Below are 10,741 nucleotides of genomic sequence, written 5' to 3'. Positions count from 1 at the left end.
GGCTGAAGAGGGAGGTTGGTAGGGCAACAATAGGGAGTAAATTTATAGGGGTGTTGGGACATCATTCTCGCCCTCTCATGGAGGAGAAGAGGGAAGAAAGAGGGCACAATCTACCCTTTCTTGGCTAGTTCCAATGAACAAGGAAAGATGGCATATTTTATTCCCCCAATTAGTCAAGCATAATAAAAAAGAAAGGTAGGTAAGATTGGACTGACTTTTCTTTTGAACAACACCAACCAAAATTAGAAAATATTTAGCAGCTTTTGAATTTAAATAAATTCAAACTGATGACAGATTGATCAAACTTATGATCTTTAGAATTTCTATTTATTAGCTACTAAGAATAAAAGATTAGATTTCAGCTGGTTTGGAATGATAATTGAGCCTCCAATCTCCTTTTTTCTAGCTATCCAAAATGATGCCAAAGATAGAAGCTGGATGAAGAAAAAGATTGGAAACATGGGAGGAAAGTCAACCCTCCCCAGATTTCAACCATTACATTTTGAATATTTCTTACTGATTAAGAATCAACTAATATTTTTTCCTTCAAAATCTATCCTAATCAAACTTGTAGCATTTAGGTCATCAACTAACACAAAATTATAAAGCACACACAGTGTATAAGTCTCTTCATGTTCTACTATAACCCTTTTCCTATACCATACAAATCCCTAGGTTTTGTTCTGATGACAATAGCTCATTCCCTATCTTTCGAGTCTTGTATGAAAAATACTTGTTCAGTTTAAATGAAGGAATCATTCTTCAATAACACACCAGTATATATCAATCTTGAAAAATTTATAAGTGTAAATTTATTTATATCTTTCTTCAAATCCCTTGGTAAGTTTATATCAATCGAATCACATCAAAATAATATTATTTTAAATTTTTAACAATAATTCAACTCAAAAATATCCATAAATGCATCATAATAACACTTTCCATATGCTTCCATCGTAACTCCACTATTCTAGATTTTTCTAATTTTCTCACAGTCATTAGTATAAAATTTGAAGTCGTTGATAATGAAACCATTATATCAATTGATGATATTATTAGGACCACGAGCAATAGCTATTAATTCATCTAAATAATTTCTCTCCATTATTAGTGGTACCTACAAATCATGATAAAATTAGTGATATATTATTTGATATTAATAAATATATCCAAAATCAATGTATTCCTTACATATATGTCTAATCCATTTGAAAAGCCAATCAAGGAATAACTTGACTAACTATCGTTACTCAATCCTTAAGTAAGGATGAATGTTATGGTTGGCTCATCTATGAGCAATCAAAAATTCTCTATAAAAAAATCAATTCTTTGATCAAGAGCGTTATATGTAATATGACATTAAATTTTATCAAGGTATAACTAGGTATACTTACCTACATACTCAAATATTATATCACTATGAAGTAACACATAACGATATACTTGTGCTAAGAATTTTTTTTTATCAAGAATAATGCTTTCAACCCTCTCTAAAACTCTTTCAGTAGTTGAAAACTTTTAAAGTTCTATGTTTTCAATAATACTACAATTCCTTTAAGGTCGATTAAAAACGATCTCTATCCCTTTTAGATATTTCGAACAAAATATCAAACACTTTTTAGCAATATGTCCTTTTACAATCCAACCATCTAAATGGGCTCTATTTTATACATAATCCTTTAAGCATACAAGATATCTTAAAAAATTAAAAATTTATAGAAACATCAATATGAGTATGACATTGCTTATACTAAAGAATTCTAATATTACATCAATATAATTTAGCAACATCACCTCTCAATAGGATACATTCATGTATAATATACCAGTCCACCAAGTTTAGCTTCTGTAGTTAAATGAATAAGTAGTTGAACTATTATAGTAAAAAAATCTAGGGGGAAAGATTTTTTTCCATATGGCGAAGTGTAAATGCAACATGAGACTCTAATTATTCAAGCTCCCATAGATCAAGAATGTTGGAATATAATATTTTAAAATATAATGATAATTATACAATAATGATAATAATTTGTTTCCATATTAGTGACCTTAAAGTCAATGAGAAAATATCTTGCATGAAAATATGACCATCATGACTTTTGAGATCTCAACTTTCGCTCTTTCCAATTTATTCATCTTAAAATATTTGATATGTATCCATCAAGAACAATGATATTTTTTAAAACTATCATAAAAAGATTTTTTTCTTTTGAATAGATATTATATAATATGTAGAAGATTTATATGTTTTACCATTGGTAAACTTTTTGAGATAAAACTCCTATCTTATACCCATATCTTTCAAATCAAGATGTCCTGTACCCATATCTTTCAATTCAAGATGTGCCTTTACTCCTGCCTTTACTCTTTTTTTTTTATCAAATAATAATATTACTCAGGTCTGAGTGTGGCTTGACCAACTCTAGTGCATCTATGGGTAGATTTATAACCAATTATTTCTCTAAATAATTTCTAGCAATTAGATTTTATCCCAAACATCTCTTCAGTAAGCATGTGGCACCTCCATTGAAAATTCTGATTAGTCAACCATTAATTTGACTACACCAAGTGCATTCAATAAATGAATGTTCAAGCCTAAGTGTGGCTCACTCAACTTGAGCATTGATCTGAAGGGCACAACAAGATGATCATATGATGAATGATAATTCCAATACCCAATAGACACCATGTGTGTGGCACCTCCAATGCCTATTTAAAATATTGGACTCATTATCACATACCTTAATGGGAGGCTATGAATAAGTTATCATCATAATTATATTATTTTAAAGATCTAATAATTTAAAAAATTAAATTTTATTGATTTAAGAATAAAAAAAGGAATTGATCTGTAAATTGTAAGTCCTTCCGCTGACTTCACCAAGTCATGTAAAAGATTAGACACAAACTAGTCTAAAGATACCTGAATCAGTCATACTGATTTATCTTAATGGCATGGGTCTGCACAAATCAACTAGTGATCTAATCAAAACATAATCTATCATGTTGGCTAGGTAAGTGAGATCAATAGGAGGGATATGCCATTAACTCACCATAAATGCCATCTAGATGAATAGTTCTCAATTAATAACTACTTGATCAAAACTATCAAACTTACCAAAGAAACTAACTGGTTAATAAGTTTTGATTTGATCTATCAGAAGATTCGAGCTCAACTATTGAGCTATGATCATGGTCTATTTATTAAGGTCAAAAATATGGACTTATCAAGCTTCAACTATTAAGGTTGATCTAGAAAAATTCTGATCTAATCTAATTTAACTTTTGATTAGATTTAATCAATTTTTCAATTCAGTCCATATTTATTTCTAATCTTAGGTCTAACCTAATAGAAGGACCTGATACATGCTAACTCATTGCCCATCAATTTATGTGGTGTCTTAGTAATCTTTAATTCTTAAATTTAAATCATTTAAACTTAATTTTAAATTAAGTATGTGAAATATGTATTTCAATTTATAGAACTATTCTACTGAGATTTTAAGTGAAGCATACCATATATTTCATATCAAGAAAATAAATTTTTATATCAATGTTTAACAATTGAACATATATCAGTATGATCTAAATTTTATACATACATCACATGTATCATGACTACTTTTAGATCACTACCAATTATATTTAATATAATATATTTTTTAGAATTTAAAATAATTTTTATATCTAAATCTACCTTATTGTAATGAATTATAAATCTCTTTAAATCTAATCTACATTTATTTATGATCAAAATAATTTATAAAAATTTATTCGCTCTTTTTTTCATGAAAGCAGATTACAATTATATCCCTACATATCATAAGAAAATCCATCGAATAGATAAGAGAGAAAAAATAATCCCTTCTATCTCTTATGATTGGACAGTCTGATGATCTCATCAATCTGAGCACTAGGCTACTTAGATCTGAAATCTTATTTCAAATAGGATTATATCAACATGTAATTTGATAAAATATTTTATGTCATGAATATGACTTTGATCTCATCAACCATATTCTTCATCTAATCTAATCAAATTTGATGCATCATATACATCATATCATATCTGAATCATATCTTATACTGATTATAAAATATCAAATTCAGATCTAAAATCTTATAAATAAATTAGTTAGATGCACATATGAATACATAATGATTAATTTTCTAGTTAGATCTATTTTGACATTATGTAGAATTTTATCAGAAATTAGATCTGAAAATCTATCAAAATATATTCAATTCAGATCTAAAATAAGTCTAACTTCATAACCAAAATAACAACATTAAAATTCTATTAAAATTAATTTAAAATAGATTTTAAAATATATTAATATTCTAATAAAATTCAGTAATAAAAAAAATTTGTTATAACAACTTATATCAAACCTTAACCAACTATTGATTAGATTTTTGTAATCTAATCAAAATTAGATCATAAATTTTATTTAAATAGATCTAAATTTGATTTAATATCTAATATAAAATTTTAATTATATATAATATATAAATAAATTAAAAAAATTAATTATACATCCATGTATCAAAATCTAACTCCGATACCAATTGAAGGAAAAGAAAGTCTGTTTCTATCAGAGAACACAGCAGGTGGTTAGGGTATATCTAAAAATTTTCTATAACAACTTAATAAAGATTATATCTTTATCTGATACACAATAAAATTAAAATTAAATTCTTAAGATTTCGAATCTAAAAGCTCATGTAGGTCTGAATCCACAAACTCTCTATTTCATGCTCACATCAAACTTCGCAGAAAAATAGAATGAAGCCTCAGATTAAAGCATCTTCACAAGACAACAAGGGAGGAGAGAGAGCCTCTGGTGTAATGCCTCACACCAGCAAGAGGGGATGCCCAAGAGACTCCACACCAAGGAGAAGATGGGTCGCCCAAAAGGGAACACGCCAAGGTGACGCCCCACACCTCTTCACACCACTTCTCTCTCTCTTTCTCACCTTAGCACACAATCTAATTATTATGCCATGATAGTTAGAAGTCCTCTCTATTTATAGATAATTTTTTATAATCCATAAGATTAAAATTTTTAATTCAAATAGACTTTAAATTAATCCATAACTTATCAAAGAATGAGTCCTAAAAGAGAAAGGATTGGCACCTAACTAGGCACCCACATGCACCCATGCCTACACCCAAGTGTGGGGCGGCAACAACCAGCACCCCACCACCTCTTGATCGACCATGAGGAGAGATTCTCAGTAAAAGTGGACTCTAAGGATCTAATCCAAATATGTATCAATTCGAATCTAATTCGAGCCTGATTTAAACCAATTTTGAATAGGCTATCAATCCCAAACTATTTAGTATTTAGGATCAAGTCTAACTTAAATTTATAAATCTAATTAAGTCTAAATAAATTAGATCTAATTTAAAATTAATAAGTACTTAAATTTAATCTCTCATAGACTTCTTAAATCAAAGATCAAATCTTATTCATCTTCAGAATTGAATTTGAACCTCATGTCTAGTGCTTGCTAGACATAGTCAACTATTTAATCTCATATGATCCATAATTTAATTTTCAATCAAGTTAATCTATCTGTCCAATCAAGTCATGTACTTTCAAATTAAATATATAAACTTAGGTCAATTCTTTTCTATGTCGCTTGACTTTATGTGTGATTCCATAGATTCAAACACCAAGCTTGTAGCACAAGAACTATTTTCTATACTAATCAAAGTTACCATCTAACTATGATTTTCAACATTCAGATGGATTGAATAATCATAAAAATCTATGCATATGGTTATCGCATAATTCATCCCTTTGACTCTGAATGCTTTAGGATATTTTGGGGTTAAACTGTCAACCTTGAAGGATCATCTATATTGTATTTCAATCTTTTAAATCCATTATATAGATTATCCTAACCAAGATTTTACTAAATTAAAATACAGTGATGCATCAGCTCCTATAATCCGAAGGGATCAATTTCATCTTGATCCACATATAGACTTCATAAGTACTTGACTGTATTTAGTAGCCTTCCGTCATTATATTAGAAATGCAGATAGTCTGGTACCAAAGCATAGTGAGTTGCTTGCAAGTCACTATGATGATTTTAGGTCTGAGGGATACTTAAGCCCATATGCTTCGTGAGCTGCTCTTAACAGCAGAGTGCTTAGCAGATGAGTTACTTGTTCAGTGACGATGTACTCCTACATCTCATGTGTATACCATATCAATATCTAGATACTTTTTTGTTAAGAGGATAACCAACGCACATGGCACACAATGACCTTCACTCGATAAACATTATCATCATTTAATGACGTATCATTTGATCTTGAATATATTTAAGAACTATCCGATAAATCTTTCTTTATCAATTACTTCATAGTTCTAAGGAATTCATCCCAACACAAGAGTTCTAGCAAGAAAGATGTAACTTTATAATGAAAGATATCAAAATAATTTTTATTCATTAATTAATAATTTATATACATATTATAGAATGAGCATAATCATCTAAATAATTAGCTTTAGGACATATTTTTCAATATTGCCTTTCATGCTAAACTATTCGTTGATATCACAACATTCCATCCTTTGTGTGATCTTCATCATACCATCTCATCAATGAAGTTATTTTTGATAATGCATCGATTCTTTTCAATCTAAATATTAGAAGAAAGTGATATAAAAGTTTGATCGATTTTTTCTTACTCCATATAGTATTGATTTGTTCAATATATCATTCTCATCTTCTTTATGTGTTATCCATCGTGAAGATCCATAGGTGTTGTATGATTTTTGGTTAATATTTTCATCCCGATATAACATACAATCATTTGGACAACTATGACACTTCTTGTATCCAAGATCTAATTTTTTTAGTGATTTCTTGGCTTCATAAGAAAATGATGACAAAATAGTGCCCTCCAAAAATGAATCCTTTGATAATGAGAGCAGGGAAGTAAATCTCTGGCAAAACCATCCATTCAAATATTTTAAATAGCTTAAATGCCCAAGAAAAAAAATCTTCAAAAAACTTTTTATAATTTGGATGTAATTCTTGATCATAATCTTTCAACAAATTATGATAAAAGTTATCTCGCTATTAGATGAATGCTGGGGTCTCTTTGCACGCATAGAATCAATAAATGTAGACCCCTTAGATATCACAACTACTTCTTGTCCTCCATTAAAATTTTTTTAAATTTATAATATCAAATCTAAGGGCATCTTTAAGTGGACCCCTCATATTATCTTCTCCTACAGGATTCCTTTACAAATTACTTGATCTAAAATTAGATATATGTTCTATATAGGAGGATTGATTAAATGGAGATGAAAGTATAGACTCTCCATGAAATATACACTCAATATAACATTTTACAAATCTATTCCATACTAAATATTTTTTAACAGTTTGTGATCCACTACTACAAAATAGGGCTATGGCAGTGGTTGAAAATCATTGTCATAGTCCAAAAAATTACTACCATAGCCTACGGCAGTGGTTAGACAACCATTGCCACTGTGGCCATCGTCGTAGGCCTATGATAATGATTTTTTAGGATACGACAGTAGTTGGATATGGCAGCGGTTGCAAAATCACTGCCATAGAGGCTATGACAATGGTTATCCAATTGTTGCCATAACTAAGTTACGACAACGGTTATGCCAACCGCTACCATAGATAATAGGCAGCGATTGCCAAACTGCTATCATAGCCTTTCACTAGTCAAAATGGTCGGTAGGTAACGGACGGTGATCGGCACCCATCGAGATGGCGACAGTAGAGGATGGCGATTGATGGTCAGGGATGGCAATGGTAGCGGTGGCTGCTGGCGGATGGTGGAAATGGCCGACAACAGCGAGGCCCAGGTAGAGAGAGATCGTAAAATGCTCAAGCCCATACCATTGCTAGTTGACTACTTAAATCATTATATACAAGTCATTAATTTCTTCCTCAATCAATGTGAGACTATCACAATCAACCATAGGTTGGACCTATGACAGTGGTTATCGATAATCGCTGTCATAGATTACCTGTGGCAGTGATTATTAATAACCAGTATCGTAGGTCCAATCTATGGCAGTGGTTGGTGATAACCATTGCCATAGGTTGAGATATGATAGTGGTTATACCAACCGCTACCATATCAGTTAGTAAACCACTACCATAGGTCTATGCAGTGGTTATTACGTAACCACTGCTATGTTAGATGTATGTTCTAGAAGTCAATATGGCTCACACATTATAATAAAGTTAGGATATAATTTTATACATAATACATTAATTTGATCAATAAAATGATAAGTTTATTTTTCATTCAAATATGATGTATCCTTGAATCATCTATAAAATAAATATTTCGATACATATTCTCAAAGTATTCAGAATTAAAGATATATATTTAATTCTTAAATACTTCCGATCATAGTATCATCATGAAGATGGTGATTGATCTGAATAGACCGACACACAGATCATTTTCTTTGAGGTAGATGAGTTTCTAGTCTACAGTGTAGAGAACTGAATGACGAGTGCTGGTAGTTGTTAGAGAATAACTAATACTGAATATGACCATACGAGAGATTACTTAGATTTTTATTCGATCATCAGTGATTGTCTCGATGCTGTAGCTGTGTGAATGATCCTTTGACTTACGATGGTATGACTACTCACAGTGAGACTGCTGAAGTTTGACTAACACATAAATATGATCTCAATAAGCCCTTATAGTGAATGTTAGCAATAGTTGATCCACTATAGGAATAGAGTATGCATGCAGATAGAATTTATCGATTTTGATAGAGAAAAGTAGTCCTATGAGATTTGAGAGATTAAGTCCGAGAGTCTGTGGCCACAGCAATATGATTGATAGAAAAAAATTTTCATAAGAATCATAAATATGATTAATGATGAGATTTGATGATTTATCCATTACCTGCCATCTAATCGAGACTCACAATAGAGGAACTGAATTACATATGAACTACACCTTAAGGTTCTTTTTTAATTCTACTGGGTTGTCACTACATACTACTGCATTGTGAGAGCTCACTAGGGTTACTCAGGATCGATAATCCTTAATGAGTTAGAGTGAAATTATTCTGATCTATTAAAAAAAATTTCAATGATACTATGATAGAAATCATTGTATATCTCACTACTAAATAGAATTGAACCTATGGGGTCACACAATAAAAGAATTAGATCTGGAATAAGCAATTGGGCTTATGAAGTCTTAATTAGATTTAAAAAAATTCTATTGGATTTACGATAATCTCGCTAGTACATGGTTGGATCTAATTTTTTTTTTATATTTAAATTTTTTATTTGATAAGATTAATTTAAATTTAATTATCTGCTAATAATTTAAATAAATTAGATTCATTGAGTTTTAATTGTTGGGTGCCTAAGATTTTGGATCAAATGAATTAAGGATTCAAGCATTTAATTAATTTTCTTGATAGTTTTGATTGGATGTGTGGGACCAGCAAGGGGCATCCCATGGGTGCCATGTGGCATGTGTAATTATGGATGTAAAGACTCCAATAGTTGATGCCTAAAGGATCTCCTAAAGGAAGTCAAATAACTAAAAAAATAAGGATTCCTAATGCAAGTAGGAGTTATATTAAGTAGTTGTTTGATTTTGAATAGGATTCAAATCTTATACCTATTTAAAGAGACTTTTCTTAAGACTTTTAGATAATTGAACTAGGAAGCCCATGCCTCCATAGAGCAGCACATGCCCCCTCTCTTTCTTCTCCCCTCTTTTCTCCCTTGAAGATCCAATGCCCAAGACTTGGACATCCTCCATCTTCCATGCCCAATGGAGTTTGGGCATCCTATTTGCTTGTTGGTTTTTAGTTTCTGATTGCTTCATAATAAAGGTAAGAAAAGTAAGAGAAGAAAAGAAGAAGAAGATCAAGAAAAGGATCAAAGAGTTGATCACGATCCAGACTTCATTCAGATTCGCAGGCTGATTTTTCTTAGAGAAAAAAAATTAATATCAAAGAGGATTGTTCCAGGTTGATCTTGACTAGATACTCATAGAGACTGAGTGCTTGCACGGTTAAGAAAGAATCTATTCTCTTTTAGATCTAAATTTAAAGAAAGAATTTACGAAACAGATATGTGATTTGATCACATATTTGATTTCAGCATATATTCAATTTCAATATATAAAATAGATCCTGTTGCTTTATATTTTATACATGTATGATGTAGATTAAAAGATATTTTAATCTTCTATTTTATTATATTATTTAAATTTTTTTTTTTGAAACATACATGCATGCCTGACATAAAATTTTCAATAGTGGTATCAAAGCCACGAGTTTCATATGCATGAAATTGACATACATATTTTGAAAAGAGATTTAAAATCTGATTTTTTTTTTGATACATAAGATATATAAATGAGTATTTTAAATTTTAAATTTATTTTAAATTTTATTTTAGAATATATAGTTGATATGTAAAAGCATATATAGATCTAAATTTTATTCTAGAACGTTTTCTAGTTCATAATCATATGATATGTAGATGCATGCATAAATCTAAAATTTAATTTGACCTGATTTATAATTGATATATGAGATATATGATTGCATATTTAATCAAAAAATTATTTTCAATATAATTCATGATTTGTATATGAGATATATAATATCATGTTATGATTTGAATTTTTATTTAGATCTAAATTTTACATACATATATGAGATATATACTTGTATGTTAA

General features: G+C 30.0%; 1 pseudogene; it reads right to left on the bottom strand.

Moving 5' to 3' along the window:
• Positions 1-1,156: 1,156 nt before the first annotated feature.
• Positions 1,157-10,741, bottom strand: part of LOC140857420 (uncharacterized) — a 31,267-nt pseudogene continuing 21,682 nt past the window's right edge.

The sequence above is a fragment of the Elaeis guineensis genome, chromosome 4, assembly GCF_000442705.2.
Source record: "Elaeis guineensis isolate ETL-2024a chromosome 4, EG11, whole genome shotgun sequence".
Taxonomy (NCBI): domain Eukaryota; kingdom Viridiplantae; phylum Streptophyta; class Magnoliopsida; order Arecales; family Arecaceae; genus Elaeis; species Elaeis guineensis.
This window is presented reverse-complemented; position numbering and strand designations above follow the sequence as displayed.